At 41.3% G+C, this 16,401-nt stretch overlaps 1 long non-coding RNA gene and 1 pseudogene across 2 annotated transcripts; both read left to right on the top strand.

The window, feature by feature from the left end:
- Positions 1-1,137: 1,137 nt before the first annotated feature.
- LOC127298435 (uncharacterized) lies at positions 1,138-2,486 on the top strand (annotated as a pseudogene).
- A 443-nt stretch (positions 2,487-2,929) lies between these two features.
- LOC127298446 (uncharacterized) lies at positions 2,930-11,965 on the top strand. Of its 2 annotated transcripts, XR_011756638.1 has the most exons (5): positions 2,930-5,170; positions 5,313-5,688; positions 5,925-6,077; positions 6,361-6,488; positions 6,586-11,965. It is a non-coding gene; the product is annotated as an uncharacterized lncRNA (long non-coding RNA). The 2 variants fall into 2 exon arrangements; XR_011756635.1 differs by having other exon boundaries at positions 3,018-5,688.
- The last annotated feature ends 4,436 nt before the right edge of the window (positions 11,966-16,401 follow it).

Genomic DNA, 16,401 nt, shown 5'->3' with positions numbered 1-16,401 from the left:
TGTGTTTTGGATTTTCCGAGTTTCATGCCAGCATTTCGGGGTGATCTTCCCGGTGATTTCCTAAAAAAATACGTATTTAATTAGAGAGTTCAGTCATGCCTACTTGTTGACTGCTTCGTGGGGGACAATAGGTCGGTCGGTTGTTGCATATTTTCTGTCTCCTCTATGGATTACCGAACATGTGGTATTCACACTTACGGGTTGAAAATTCGATGTGGAGTGCTAATGCGATCACTGGTGTTGTGATCCACATCTTATCACTGAGCTATCTATTTGTACTTTAGTATTGCTTTTGCCGAATGCCCGTGCGTTGGCCTTGTTGTAGTAATTACTAGCCAAAAGTTTTTTAATTGACTACTCTCCCTTTTCTTGTGTATAACAGGATGTTTCCAAAATAATAACTTCAAGATCAAGTGGCATTTTCGACGAGAAGTCTAGGAATCTTTATGCCAAATCAAAATCAGAGACGAAGGATGATTTGTCCTTAGTTCTTCTCAAATTATGACACCTCAAAAAAGAGAGGTGAGAAATGCGGGTTCGGACAGTGCGTTCTGCTTCTTTGTCAATGGGTTCGGACAATGATTTGAAGAATGCATTACCATTAGCTTTTGTCTCAGTTTTGTTTCTCATTATTGGTTACATGTTGTACATCTTTTGGTTCTAGCTCTGATTTCATATTCTTGAACTATCTCTGATTTCATATTCTTGAACTAGCTCTGATTTCAGACCTATTCTTACCAGGCTGTGGGTTGTATTCGTTAGTTCACAAGAGGTATTACAGAAGACTATTGTGTTTGTGCTGATGCCTAGATCAGGTACTTCCAATACATTATTGGTTTGCAGACTGTAGGTACGCATGTTTGTTAAGCCTGTAGAAGTGTAAAACTTCAGAATAGGGTGAGTGCATACAGATGGAAGCGTCAAATCCAATGTTGACTTGTTATGTTTTTTGGATCATATATATAAATTTGTTCTTGCTGGTATGTGGATTTCCTAATATTAGGTGCTACTTTCTTGGTCATTAGTGTTGTATAATCTGAAGAGAAAAAATAATAATCAGCTTTGCTATATTTTTTAGATCCCTCAATGTATACTGATGGCGGGCAGATTTGTTCAGGGAAGTGGTGATTCCAGTGATGCTGATGTCAAGGACATATTGGATGAGGGGACTGTTGAGAAGAGTGAGAATGGATTGAGGATGAATTCAGGTGGTGCCGAATCTATTTTACTACTTTAGAGAGCGCAGGAATCTCTTGAGAATGGTATGTCTGAATTCTCACCCAGTTTATCTTCATTCATTAACCAATTCCTGAATAGTTTGTTCATCATGACAAATGTGGCATGCCAACTGTCTATATGAACCAAAAAAATTTCTGTGTGCAGTTCATCTTCCTGCGTTTGTAAGAAGAGTAAGATCAAACTGATATTTATTCTTGATGCTTGACAAATACAAGTCATGCTTCAGTTATTCTGATGTTTTTTATTTCGTTTTCTGGAAAAACCTAAAGCTGTTATATGAACCATCAATAATTGACGTTAGAAATGATGTTGGTAGGGAATTCGTATTACTTAAAAAATTCTATGTCTAATATGATCTGTTTGTTCATAAATCTGGTTGATTTGATGAAGCAACCCAGGAATAAGTCCTTTTTACCTGAAAAGTCAAATTAGCTTAAACTTCAATCATAGAACAGATAAGATTTCAATTCTATGACTGCAGTATTTAATTATCACCCTGTTTAAACTTCATATGTACTCTGATATTCAGTAGACATTATCCTGGCGGTTAGAAATTGCTTGTCTGCTAACCATGTTTCAAACAACAGCTCAGTGGCATCTCCTGAAAAGTCACGTTAGTTCATTTGCAGTTCAGTACTTCAGTGTCATTATGTTGTTTCAGAAGTCACAATATGATTTACCTTTTTTATGCCTTGGTTTCAAATTACCTCCGCAGAACGGCTCCTATGCTAATCATTGCTCCGTTGTGTACTGCAGTGATTCAACACTCTGTGGTGGTCAGGAAGGAATCAACTGATGATTTTGATGCACATGATGATGGATGAAGCGACTTGCTCCACCTTGAGGAACCTGTGGATGAGGCAAGGGAAAAGGGAAATGATCTCGCATCAACATTGATCAACGAGAAAGATTCAAGAATACTTGAACTGGAAGCCATCGGCAGGACAAGGGCGTGGAGATGTGCAATACAAAGTATCAACAACCTGCTCTTGCAACCTGATCTTGATCAACTTCTCCAGGAGAAGATGGAAGCCGAGATTCAGTGCATCATCCTGACGAGTGCTTCTCAAACCTGGACACTATTGGCCGAGGACCGAAGAGCTCTCTATGAGCAGCAGAAATGTCTACTCAGTGATTACAATCAGCTCAAACTCAAAGTAAGTCCATCAGAGAACCGGTCAATGATACTAGGAGAGATGGTAGAGAATTTGGAGGCACAAGCCAAAGAGCTCTCTGCGAGTTCATGATTTTAGTTTTTGGTTATCTCTTCTAACATTTTTATGATTTGTTTTACCTTGTTGGAGCACAGTTGCTAAATAGTTAACAAATTTGATTAGTTGGATATGTGCAATTCAGTGAAGCAAATATAACTTATCTTAAAAATATTTTACCAAATGATGTGTTTATTGGACTGAATCACAATGGAGCACTTAGCGGTTGCGCTTCGCTCGAGTGAGAGTCTCAAACATAATCTTGAAAAAGGACAAGGCTCATGATACATCCGATAGCTCTGTTATGTGAACTTTATATTTTAATGCTAATATTTTGGTTTGCTTATATGCATCGCTGACCGTGGCAACGCACGAACATATTTACTATATAGAAAATATTTAACTTGCTAATAAAGTTTCACACTTAGCTAGCATCGGTCTATGACCTGTGTTAATTATAAGTTGTATCTTACCCCACATACATCAACTAACGATATGTCACATATTAGTATTATTTGACTATTTATATGTTCAAGCCATCTGTATGCACTCACCCTATTCCATGTACTTCTAAGCTAAATCCCTCAAAACAGCAGGTCATCAATTTTTGGAAAGAGAAACTGTTGTGTTTAACTGGATGGGCTGGTGCGTTCTTCTCTTGTACAAAAAGAGTAATATACAATGGACACAAAAGTCAATTGGCCTTCCCATTTTCAAGACAAAATTGACGATAAATATTTTCCTTACTTGATTAGCATGTACTTCGAAACTGAAATGTAGGGATGGAAGGTATGTTCTATTAACTTCTGTCTACTTACGTTTGCTAAATTTTTCATTTTTGTCTTTGATCTAGATTTATCTACGGAGTATTAGATTTTGAGAGCATAAGAAATGCGCATAAAGCTAGGAGTTCACTGATTATGTGCCATAGTAGCGTGCCGTCGTCGTTTCAGTTAACCAGATTGTGTTGGTTGTCCTACTTTGGGTTCTTGTTAGTCCTAACTCATCACATTGCTCCCGATTCTTTGGTCTGCTATACGCCTATACAAGAAATCAGACGGCATGTCTTAGACTGTAGGTAATGTTGGAACTTGGAAGAAGTGATCAAATCAGATGCTTTGTCGCTTTGGGTTGTAGGAGTGTAATAACTACTATATTAAACCTTAACAAACATCTTTTTTCTCCTAATTTTAGATTTTTTTTTACCCTGCTGTCCTGCTGACACGTGTTTTTACCTGCCATGCTATTGTTTGGTGTACAACTTTGGAGACGTCTTGCAATTTTTATCTGATTTATTACAGTGTAGTTGTTCACATGGTGATGCTTTATGTTTTAGGCCTGGGTTAGTCTAGCATATTCCTTCGCCGCTTTGACCCGCGCGGTTCTCTCTAGAAGACTCCCCTTGAGTTTCACGCGCCAGAGCCTCTCTTCTTCTTCCTACCTTCCGTGGCCACCTGCTTGCCTGGTGAGATCGCGCTGATCTGGCCGACGGCGGCGCGCTATAGGAGTGGGAGGCTGTGCTTGGAGAGGAGGCGTCGAATTCAGGCGAACAACACTCAAGATCTGCGGCTCATGGAGATGTGATACCGTGAGGATCAAGTAGAGGGCTGGTTGCGAGCACAAAATTTTCCCCGTCCTGGCTGGAAGACGAGGCCTCGATCGAGCAAGCCCCTCCCGGAGGGCCTCTTAATTTTGCTGCCGGGGCTCTCCCTAACGCGAGATCTCCCCTGGTCGACCTCCCTCTGTGGCCGTCGGCCATGGTGCAGGTCGGTTCCTAGCACGGTTTTCCCCACCCGGGCTTTCCCCTACCACGAGATCCGTCTAGCCGACGAGCTCGCTCCGTGGCCGGCGGCCATGGTGTGAGGGTCGGGCCCTTCTCTGGTGTAGCGGATGTTGAAGAGGTGCTCTGGCTCCTCCGATGCAGGTCCTCACCTAGAAGCGGTTCCCGGCCCCAATTTCTGGTGCGTCTTATGGTTGCTCAACGGCCGGTGTTGTGTATCTTGGACATCATTGGCTCTCAACGATGCCGTCGATTCTTTCTCTCTGCCCAAGGAGAGCAGCAGGGGAGGGGCGGCTCAGTCGAGGAGGCGACAGGTTCAGGTGGAGCGCCGCGAGGATTGACGACTTGAAGAGCGACATGGAGTGGCAGTCGTCGGGGTGGCCGACACGAATTCGTTTTCGCCTAAGCTCTCCTCCGTGGTCGAGCTCCTCGGCGGCCGGTGGGCGTGGCGTGGGTCAGATCCTGCTCTGGTGTCGCGGCCGTCACCGTTGTGCTCCGGTTCCCTTCGACGCAGCTCCACTCCTGGAAGGCGGCACCCGACACGATTGGTCCGCCGTGTGGGCGCTTGACGACCAACAGTGGTCGAGCTACTCAAGGTTCTGATGCTGGCCGCCATCGTCACTTGCTGGGATGGGAACTGCTACCACTTCAACTGCCCTTCGTCCTCTCCGTCGTAGGTATGCCGCCTTTCTCTTCCTCTTGCTCGGTTGACTTCTTTTTCCCTTCTTTTCTCTCCAGTTCAACCTCCAGTGTGGGTGTCGACGGAAGGTAGGAGGCCAGTCCCACCACCTCTGTTTCTTCTCATATGCACTGCGGGCTGTTTTGGATTCGGTCCGGGTGAAGTGGGTGTGGGTGTTGATGTGGGGTAGGATGGGAACGGCAACGTTGATTCTTGCTTGAACAAGATGGTCGCTCTCCATCGCGGATAGAGGATGCCAAGGTGAACTCCGTGCTATGCCTACTTATGTATCTTTGTACGGCGGTATGCAAAATGTTTGGTCCATCGACTAATCGGTGTGTATGCCAGTTTTTTAATGTAGTATATCAAATATTTTTTACCCGTGACCATTGTATTGGTTCAGGTGTTCAGTGTTAACATTCAGCTGTTGGGTTGCTATCCGAGAATTCAGAACAAGAAGAAGGCAGAAGTTTATGTTGATTAACATGACAAGACGGTGAATATACCCGGTAAATGCTCCAAAGCATTAGCCTTCGATGGAGCCGGCAAAGAATCTTTGCAAATGTTACAAAAAAAAACATAGTAGTGATATTACCAGATGGCACATATAGTTTTCCACTTGCAGAAGCAGCCACGTTACTGACTATGTTTAGCCAACTGCAGATCAAGTATTACTTCCTGTTAAAAAAAAGTATTACTTACAATTCCGAAGTGGTGTATGTATATTAAGATTTGTACATGACTGCTCATTTTGGAACCTTTCTTCATATAAGCACCAGGTTTGTTGAACTTTACACCTTTTTGGTTTGATTAAATTGATAGAAACTTGATGTTGTCATCACTTCTTTTGGTGCATGGTTTCAGGAGATAAACACATCCAGCTGTTTCATTTGAACTTCATTTGTTTGATTAAAAAATTGAGCAATGATATGTTATACATTGGGTCTCAGATTTAAATTTGCTTTGGAATACAAATGTGTGATTTATTTGATCATGGTTGTTATTCTTCTAACAGGTTACAATCACATGGCCAGTGACATGTGCAATAAGCGGTAGTTTTGGGCTTCTTTTCTTGTGAGTGCCGGCATTACAAGGGGCCCTAATCCAGCCAAAGGATCAGCAGAATTGGTTGTCTAATTCATGAACATTTGTCAGAGACATGGTTAAGGTCAGTAGTAGGTATGCTAAAAAATGTTTCCGGAGTATCCCTCCAAATATGAGCTTTTGTAATAAAACGATTCTAATGGTAGAATATAATAGCACATACTGATAATTAAATTGTAGCTTTGATGCAAAAAAGATACTGTCCAGATAAAACAGCAGAGTACATTGATATTAAGAGCATGTAGATTTAAAAGGAAAGTTTTCTCTCTGCTTCACTGTTTTGGTATTTCTTAAATTTAGTAATTATGTGAGAATTTTTGCTTTCTCACCCTGTTTAATAATCTCAGAATTAGAAATGTATGCTGGAGTGAGCGGAAACCACAGATTGTTATGGAAGCAAAGAGGCAGTCAAAAGAACTGGGGTGTAGACAAAGTTGACGTCTTGCAACAGTTTTGTTGGAGGACTTGACTCAAAGTATGAAACAAACCTGAATATTGTATTTTAAACAGCCAAAGTTGATGCAAAGTATAAAACAAACACAAAGACTGATCTTCTTTTCCTGATGCACCAGGGAGTATATTCAGACTGGATTCTTACCGGCTACATGGCGTTTTGGCACCGTTAACAGTACATGGCAGAGCAATGCTTTGCATCTACTGGTTATTGAGAAATCCGAATTCTGACTTCTTCACTCTAGCATTATATCTTTTATTTGTCTCACCATCTAGAACTTTTTCTTTGGAAATGAAAGCTTAATACGTTGATTACTCTATACCACGGTAATGAATTATAATATATGTTTGCCTTATAATGTCAACCTGTAGATAGAGAGTTCTTGTGTTTATGAGGCATAAATACAAGAACCATGTATCTACAGGTTGACATTATAAGGCATAAACTATCTAACTTCTCTTGCGGTGCTATGGTGTACCACTTTAGGTACGTACAAGTACAATCTTTGGAATGCTATTAGCATGGTTGATTCAACAAGTAAAGCATGGTCTCGGTATCTAAATACAGTAGCAGAACCAAGTTAATCTTCTTTTATGTCATATTGTTATTTGAAACAAGTAGCCTCCCTTTTAATCAAATAATATGATCCTCTGTTCTACTCAAGGTCCATAGTTCATGGTATAAAATATATGCATTTCACCGCAACACTTCAGTACTCGAGGGCAAAATATAGAACCTCCTATACTTCATTGGTAAAATTATTTCTTAGAGCTACATGGGGTCCTCTTTATTATGTACCCTTCTTTTTTTCTGCATCTCCTTGCTTGGTTTACATAAACATAGAAGGCTACAATATTTGTTTTATCGTCTTTGGTTAACGATTAATGCATTGACAGATGCTGATCCGTAGAGCCTGTAAATTTCTTTTTGTGGGTATCTTTGTGTAGAAGTGTAACTGTAACCAGTGACATAGGACAGTCGTGTTGCCGCAGTCCAATATTCAGGTACACAAGAAATAAAGTATTTCAGAAATCATGGTGCTAATTCATTTTTTCATATTTATAGTTTTGGTCTTTTTGGTTAAATAAGATAGTGCAAAAGATCCTACAAAAAGGTTGTGCTTTCTATTTCAAAGTAACAAGTTATTATAGAAGTCAAGAAATTAAATAAATCATACATTTACCTCCATATTTTTTTAGGTCCTCGGCAACAATATCCCATCTCAATAACTTTAGTTAGATATGAACGAACGATATGGTATTGAAAGTTGTAGTCGTTTTTTATGAAATATCATAAGAACTGTACAAGATCCAACAAAAATGCGTTCTTCGAAGATCCAACAAAAATGCGTTATTCCTATTTACAAAGTAATAGCCCACTACAGAACGTAATGGATGTGTTATATGTTCCAACCAAGCTAGGTATGAAAGCAAATTAATTTACAAGAAAAAATATGTTATACATTTTCCAATATGGCAAGATCCAGTAAGTCTTCCTCTTTGCTGCATTTGTCTTACAGTCTGAAATAGCAACAATACGTTAAGCATGGGTCCTCAACAACAATATGATACCTCCATATTTTCTAGGTCCTCAGTAACGATATTATATCTCATTAACTTTAGTTATAAAGGAGCAATATGATTCCTAGGTACTGCTAAGTATAATTTATCTTTTGTTTCCATTGTCGGTTGTAGGGCTGATTGGATTTTTCTTCAGATTGTCCTGCAAGTATCCCTGTTTTTTCTGATTTTGTTTGTTCTTTTCTAAATGGAATTCACTCTTATCTCTTCGTGAAGATTAACCTACAACTGCAAATGTATTGTTGTCAACTTTGTTATATTTTCTCATTATCATTGTAGTAAGGCATCATGACATCTTAGCTTCACTTTGTTTGAAATATCCAGTTGAATGCTATCATGGTTTGCAACAGTATTGTTTAACAACAGGAAGAACAAGAGTTAATTGATCTTCTTACTTACCATGTTTAGTGTTCATTCTTTAAGAGGGACATTACAGCAACATGTAAGCAATTGGTGGATGATGCAAGCAAATATATAGCTTAATAAAGCGCCCGTTATCGAAAAAATAGCTTAATGTCCATCGTGGAACAATATTGAGCCAACTCAGGCATGCTTCTCTCATGTTCACTACCATCTTACATATCGTAAGTGCAGACCACTAGCATGTAATTTGTGGCAATGTACGTGTATCAACTTACCGTGAGATTGTATAAATTGTTGTCAAATATGTAATCAACTGCTATGCCAATCTGCCATTGAACTGAGAATCGCCTGACAGCAATTGCTACTACCTTACACCAAAAGACAATTACAACGGACAACCTTGTGGCACAACAATTACTACTACCTTTCACCAAAACACAATTACGTCGGACTACCTTGTGGTGTGGCATGCCACCGTACACATACTCATTGCACACCCGCATGTTGTTGCCCCCACGTTTTCTCTGACAACAAGACCGAGACCAACGACCATGGAGACATTGTTGTGGCTGATACCAGCAAGAATCTGGACTAAGAACCGGATGATCAACCATATGATCTTTCCTCCTGTTATCTTATCCTTAGTCAAAGTGTGAGCTAGGATAATCTAACAGGCCATGTGCTACTGCCGTCTGGCTCAGCCCAGTCTATGTACAATCTGCCATCATGTAACACATTAGCATTACCATGTGTTCTGATATAAATATTGTTGTTCACTCAAGTATTACATCTAAAACTATATATCTTATCAATTCCCCAGCGTTACTTATACCGAGACCCCTGCCAAAGATACGAGACAACAGGTGCTGTATTGACAGCTTCAAAGAAGATGCTTGAACTCAGAATCCACCCAGTGTCTTCTCCCTGCCCCATACAGTGTGTTGGCGATAAACTTTTTCACCAACTAGAAGTCGACAGGATATGAGAACAAGTAACTCATAAGGTGCGATCTATAAGAGGAGAATACTTTTTAGTCGTAGTGGCACAATGTGATCTATTCTCTTTCGGATAGAAATGTCTGTTGTCTTTATAATGCAATGTGTGTGCCAATGGTTTACATGCAGTTTTGGATTCAAGCACATTATGGTCTTGAGTAAAAATATTTTATTGAGTTTACATAAGTTAAGATTCTATGTATATTTAAGTTGGTGAAAATATCTTCCATTTGAATCTATATGGTTACAACGTCATATGCAGGTTTAGAAACTATCGTACAAATCAAAGTATGATTTATGATGATTTCTAAGGAAGATAGTTTCGGTTGATTTTCCTGTTTTAATTTACAATGTGTGTCATTGATACCACCTACTATTATTTTTAATGTACTGCGGTTAACTGCAATCTCTTGAAAGTAAAGAAGGAAAAGAAACATGTGACTGCCAATATTTTATGGAAGGTAATGCATCTACATATTCACATTCTTTATGTTTTCAATTCTCTATATTATCTTCTTTGCTTCGGTGGTTGTTTTCTCTATTGCCAGTTTACACACTAAGGTGAAAACAATAATCAAAAAAATAATTGTCCCATCAAGACCAGTCTAAACATGTATTACAATTTAAGTAGTGTATCCTGTTTTTCCATCGAATTTTCCACCGGTCAGCCACGATACTGGCGCGGCGTGCCGCCACGCCGATCTTTGCTAGTATACATTAGTGCTGATTCTGCAGGCCTTCCTTCAGTCTGGTTTTGTTGTGCTGGCTACAAAGTGCACTTTGCTAGAACGAAGCTTACCTTACATACATATCACGCTGCACATAATGACGACTTCTCTGAAGACATTGTGTTATGAACCATCATACTTCTTCATTTTGGGAAATTATCCTCTAAAGCCTAATTTAAAAGCATAACCAAATCGGGAAACACATCAGATTGCATAATGGAGTGTATGATTAATAGGAAGCAATAATACATGTAATCAGAAAATTGTTATCTGAGCTTAGTTGAAATATCTGACTTGTGAGGTGTTTGTTTAGGCAATTTTTTAATTCAAGCTTATGATGGTAGCCTGTTATGCTTTTCTTAACTTCTAACATTGACATCTTCAAGTTATTTTACTACAAAGTGAAGGGGAAAAAAGGCTTGTCACACAAATATGAGAAATAATCAGTGCTATCTTGTATAATATGTGTAGCTAATCACAGTACTTGCGCATCAATACCTACTGCAGTTGGTGTGAAAAATGTTATCAATGTGAAATGCATGGCATGGAAGTTAAGGATTGCAAGAAAATCCTATTTTGTGTTTAATGTGGCAAAGAGACTCGCCAGCCTACAACAGCTCACCCGTGAGAACCTCTATTTCCCTTTTGCTTTTACTATGACAAGTGGAAAGTGAGTATCCTTTTCTTGTGCTAAATATATTTTATTGTGCCCTCTGTTATCATTATTCTGGGATTTGGATTGTTTGCTATTTGACGTGCCTGGTGATTGCATGATCAAGAGTTCAAGACATGCTTGACTGACTGAGTGTTTATATTCTTGACGATTTAATATATGATTTTCCTGAAGTGCCTTTCGCATGTTCATTCCATGATTATTCTTAGAGAAGTTTATCCTTTCAGAGGCAAGTGTAAACGTTTTCTTCGAGCTTCATTTGAAAGTTTTATATGGTATGATTGTTTACTGTATATACTGTTAAGTGCCCTGTATAGCATGCTAGAATACTTCAAGAGATTTTCTTTCTTGACATGTAAAATTGTCCATTTCTTTGTTGCAAGTATTTTTGTTTTTTCATTCTTGGTGCAAAACTAAAATTAGCAGTTCAGTATTTGGTGGGTTAAATGGTAGAAGTTTGTCACTTGGATCACCTCAATCTGCATGGCCTTTTACGGTTGCTCATGGTGTTGTTGCCTATTGTTGTCCAGTGCAGATTGAGAATGAGTATGTGCCAGAAGAGAAAGAGTTTGGGGCCGCTGGCAAGTCATATAGTAACTGGGCGGCAAACATGGCCATGGGTGATGTGCAAGCAGGATGACGCTACGAATCCAGTGGTACCTATTGAAGTAAAAGTGTCATGGGCACAACTGTTGTAAACTGATAGTTATTCTGCCTCCTAGATTAGGAAGAGTACTAATTATTGTGTTGATTCCATCTTTATAATATAACTAATTATCTAAGCCTTAAATTTTGCCAGGAGACCATGGAACAAGGAATATGTGGTCAAGTAGAAATGACACGATTCTAAATCTAGGAAGATACTGATTCAAAATCTGGGAAGGCAATATTGTCTTTTGGCTGTTTCACCTGGTCGGAATCATATCTGCACGGAAGGAGTAGATGACAAGATGCTGGCACTTCATGCATGCGGCTAATTTTTTCTGACGCTGTACGTGCTGGATTTGTCTGACCGTCGCACAGACGTGTGTTGTTGATCCTATATTCCTATGTATGCACGACACTGAAACTCTAAGTGTAGATGATAGGTTGCGGGCGGCAGCATCACTCGTCGTGCTGCTCATGTCGCCGCCGGCACGTCCTCTCCTGACCATTTGAGTTTTCCTTCGCACACAAAGTCGAGACCAACAGCATACATCGTTTGTTTTCGTGATCTACGGCACGAACCATTTTGCCCTTGCTCTCTCTCCCAGGCGGCGGGCAGCCAGATCCCATCTCCACCGGCGTGAGATCTGGGCCCCTCTCCCTCCGCTTGCCGCTCCGGGGGCAGGAGGGGGAGGGGATCTCGTTTCTCCTCCGTTTCGTAGTTAGGGCTTGTCTGCTGTGGTGCGTCGTTGGGGTGGTGGGAGCGGCGCCCGGGCAAATAAATCTGCCACAACTCCACTCCCACACCGGCGGCGACCTTAATGGCGGCGTCTCGGAGTTGTTGGCAAAGTGTGCTTGTCGATCTTTCAGGTCGGCAGCTTGGTCTTCTCGCCGTTCTTCAGATCTGGCGAGATCTGTTTCTCGACGTGTCGCTGGCGTTTGTCGTTGTTCACGACGACGCTGGGGGCCGGGGCGAGGTGGTTCTTCTGGAGCGAAGATGTTGGTCCGGAGGTGGTGGATATGCCGTTCTTCTCCGACTTCGTCGATGGGAGGCGGCGTATCTTGGTCCAAGACAGCACGGGGACGTCCCCCGGTCGACGTGCCACAGCGACATGTGCCTCGCTGCTTGCAGCAGGCCTGTTCATCGACTCACAAAGCCTCTTTGGCGATGGTGCTTTTTTGGATCTTGCAATGGTGGAGGCTCGGCGTCTCTTCTTGCGTTCGTCTCGGCGGCGGTGGATTTAGACGGCGGCCGCTGGCTATGGTGGTTGCAGAAAACTCTAAGGATCGTTTTGTATTTCTCGATCTTTTAGGATTTTATCTGCAAATTCAGGATAATCATTTTATTCCGGTTTGTCTTTTAGTTTCCACATATGTTGCTTTATGTAACTTGATTTTAGATTAATGAAATATGTGGTTGCTCTCAAAAAAAAAAAAATCGAGACCAACAGTAGGATTAGTCTCCATGGTACTTAATTAATTCAATTAAAGAGATGGCGTGTGCGTTTATGCATTTGACGCGGCAGTACTCCTCACGGCTTGGTAAGGCATTGATATATGCGGCTGGTCACAAAAAAAATAACTCTTAACATGGAGCCACTATTGTTGTAACCAAGATCATCATTGTGTAGTTGAGTATTCTAAGATACTCTTCACAAATTCGCATGCCTTTCTTAGATTCATGCATGTTCACATGCCTTTCTTATATTCATCCTCATAATAAATACTCTCCCTAAAAAAATTAGCATCCGCACTATCGTTTTGCCGATGGAGTTTTTTTTACCCCATCCATCATTGAAGATTTGCTAAGCGCTTTTGTATGTTTGACACAGATGGCAATGATCTAGGGTTTTCTTATGACATTTATGAATATTAAAGTGTTGTTTGGACTAATCACAAAAAAAGGTTTCTTCAGTTATACATGTGTTTTCAGCACCCATGTTTTGTGAGACAATAATATATCCAAAATGAGAGGTTGTTGAGTTGACAGTTATGACGATCTAGAACACAGGTGTGAGATTTACTGCAAAAGAGTAGTAAGAAGACCTAGAACTTGGAACCACGCAGATGTATAACAATGTTGTTTTGTTACTACGTTCGGTATTATCATGTTTTGGTACATTATGATATCGCTGATTTATTTTGAATTTTTATAGTGAGTTCTAAGTAATATATGTGCTTTGAGAAATAAAATTTGAGAACCCGTGGCAACGCACGGGCATTTTACTAGTTTTTAGAAAAGTTCTGATGACGGAAACAATATGGCATTTCCAACTGTTCATAACCGCGGACGCGGCTATTCGAATAGGTTAAACTCTGCAGAGGTTGTACACTTGTGCCACAACAATTGCAATAGTTCGTCAGGGGTAACTGGCCCTGATTTATCGTACGCAGTACGCGAACTACCAATCCTAACCTTTCATTTACATACCCTAGTATAGGCACCTCTCCCCATGAGCTTGCCTCCCGGTGAAAACAAACCGTCAACCCGGGAACTGCACAGGGCTTGGGTAGTACATTCACCTCATTTCACGTCATTTCACCTTCAATGGAGGCAGCCTCGGCATAACCCCTATGACGCTTGTTCAGAGGGAACTCATACTAAAATACACAAGTTTCCAGCTAAGCCTTACCCAGATTCAGGTATTGTGGGGGTACTTTTAAAATTGGAATGGTATCGCATCCGAACCCAACCATCAGTTTTGGTAAAATTCACCAAGTCATTCACCAGTCATATTCACCTTCAAAATCTTTCAATAGAATGACTCATCATTCCAAGGTTTTCAAAGTCATTTCAATTCGCAAGTTCCCAACTAGAGTAGTCACTTTTAATGTTTAGCACTAGCAACTAGTTATGAGGGGTACTAAGTAGTTTGCCTTGCTTCTAGGCTTAGTGTGATGCTCTTGTACTACTCCATAACTAAACCAAGTGAAATCATAAATCAAAAAGTAACTTTGATAAATAGAATTTAATAAAGCTTGTATAGTAAAAACTTGGGATAGGACCATAAAGTAATATGTAATGGTGCCTTGCTCTCATAGATCTTTGCACTAAGTAGCTTGCATTAGTCTAGCTTGCCTTGATTGGTGAGGTGATCAAAGTTTTCTGGCTCTTCCTCTTGGTAGAAGACCTCTTCCTCTTGATAGCCTCCGGTACTAGCGTCTATAAACGAATACGAGGATACAATCACCAAACAACACTTAAGTAATCTTAACTAGCCTTATTGGCTCACACAAATGATCTAGCATCACTATTTAACATTTATTCACAAATTAAGCTAGGGTTTCTTACTTAGTCTTAGGAAAATAATTTCCTCTCATTGAAATTGGAATTAGGGTTTCTATTTAGTGCTTTGGAGAAATAATTTCCTCTCATTGAATCTTCTTAAGATTTAATCTTCTCAAATAACCAGGGATGATCCCATGTTGACCAAGCTCAACACTTCACACTTATTATTTGAGAAAAATGATTTAAATGAGATTCATCATCTCATGTGATTTAAATAACCATTGCAATTTAAATACTATTTTGATTTAAATTCCCCAAGTGAGCAAGTATGAGCCTAAGCAGTAGAGGTCATCACATTACTTCATAATACTTGAGAAAATGATTTAAATGAGGTGCTACACCTCATAGATTTAAATTCCTAAAATTTGAAATAGTTTAAATGGACTAGTATTGACTACATAGCCAATATTTTGCTTCTAGCCCATGATCATGTACAGAACCTATATCATATTTTTACATAGTAAATTAGAGTTGGTGAAATGTGAATTATAGCAATTGGAATACTGAAAAGTCTCTGTTTTGTTATTTTTGCCATTCGAAATCTACACAAGTTATGGGGTTGAATCCAGCGGCAAAGTGTAGATAATTTCATGGGCTTTCCAGAGATATGTAGTTTGCTAAATTTGGTGCAGTAGTTTGAAAGTTATTCAAATTTGAAGGGGACACCAGTGTTTGAAAATGAGCTGAAACGAATTAAAACAAAGTTTGAATTGTTGGGCCGCGCGGGAAAAGAAGATGGGCCGAAACGAAATTAAACCGCACAACGCAGCCCAGCAAGCATCTGGTGTGAGTGGGCCGCCCTGACGAGGTGGGGGCCACCTGTCAGTGGCTCTTAACAGCCGAATCGGTATGTGCTCACCTCGACCGTTGGATTAGACGCGGATCGGGCGGCTGTGAGTCGTCGTCACCTACGGGGAGGAAGACCTTGCTGCAACGGCGAGGTAGGGGGTCGGCTGCGTGACGTAGCTCCGGCGAGGGGCGGCGCTGGCGCTGAACGAGGTTGTCGACGACGAGGATCTCACTGGTAGCCGTGGGAGGAGCGGAGGTGGCCTAATTTGACGACGGCGATGAGCTACTGTGGCGGTGGTCGGCGGTGCAATTGGAGCTACTCCGGCTAAATTGGGACGAGGGAAGTGGTCGAGGAGATCAAGGAGAAGGAGGGGAGGCGACTGGTGTGGAGAATGCCTCAAGGGGGTGCCTCTATTTATAGTTGCGCTATGTGGCCGTGGGGTGCTGTAAGGTCGACGGTGGCGACGGCGTTCGAGGGCGTGAAGGGGCAAGGTAGGGGGCGCGCTAGGTAGCTGCGATCATGGCGAGCACGACGCGCGTGAAGGGACAGCGAGGGGAGGACGAGGGCAAGCTTGCATCGTTGCCGTCCTGGCAGTACGGGCGAGGCAGGGTTTCGATGATGGCGACGGTGACTGGTCCTTTGCCGGCGAGTGAGCATGTCTAGCGTGTAGCTGTAGGTGTGGTGATCATGCGTGCAAAGTGAGAGAAGGAGGGGAGGACGAGAGCGTCCAGGCGAGGAGTGCCCAGTAGCGTGCCTTAGCATGCCAGTGCACGCTCTGGCGTGCACTGGACATGGTGATCACGACGTGTCCAGGGTGTTGGCGTGCTCCTTTGGTCCAGAGACCATGTCTAGCTTGCGTTGCAGAGAGAGA

Source organism: Lolium perenne, chromosome 1, assembly GCF_019359855.2.
Source record: "Lolium perenne isolate Kyuss_39 chromosome 1, Kyuss_2.0, whole genome shotgun sequence".
NCBI classification, from domain to species: domain Eukaryota; kingdom Viridiplantae; phylum Streptophyta; class Magnoliopsida; order Poales; family Poaceae; genus Lolium; species Lolium perenne.
This window is presented reverse-complemented; position numbering and strand designations above follow the sequence as displayed.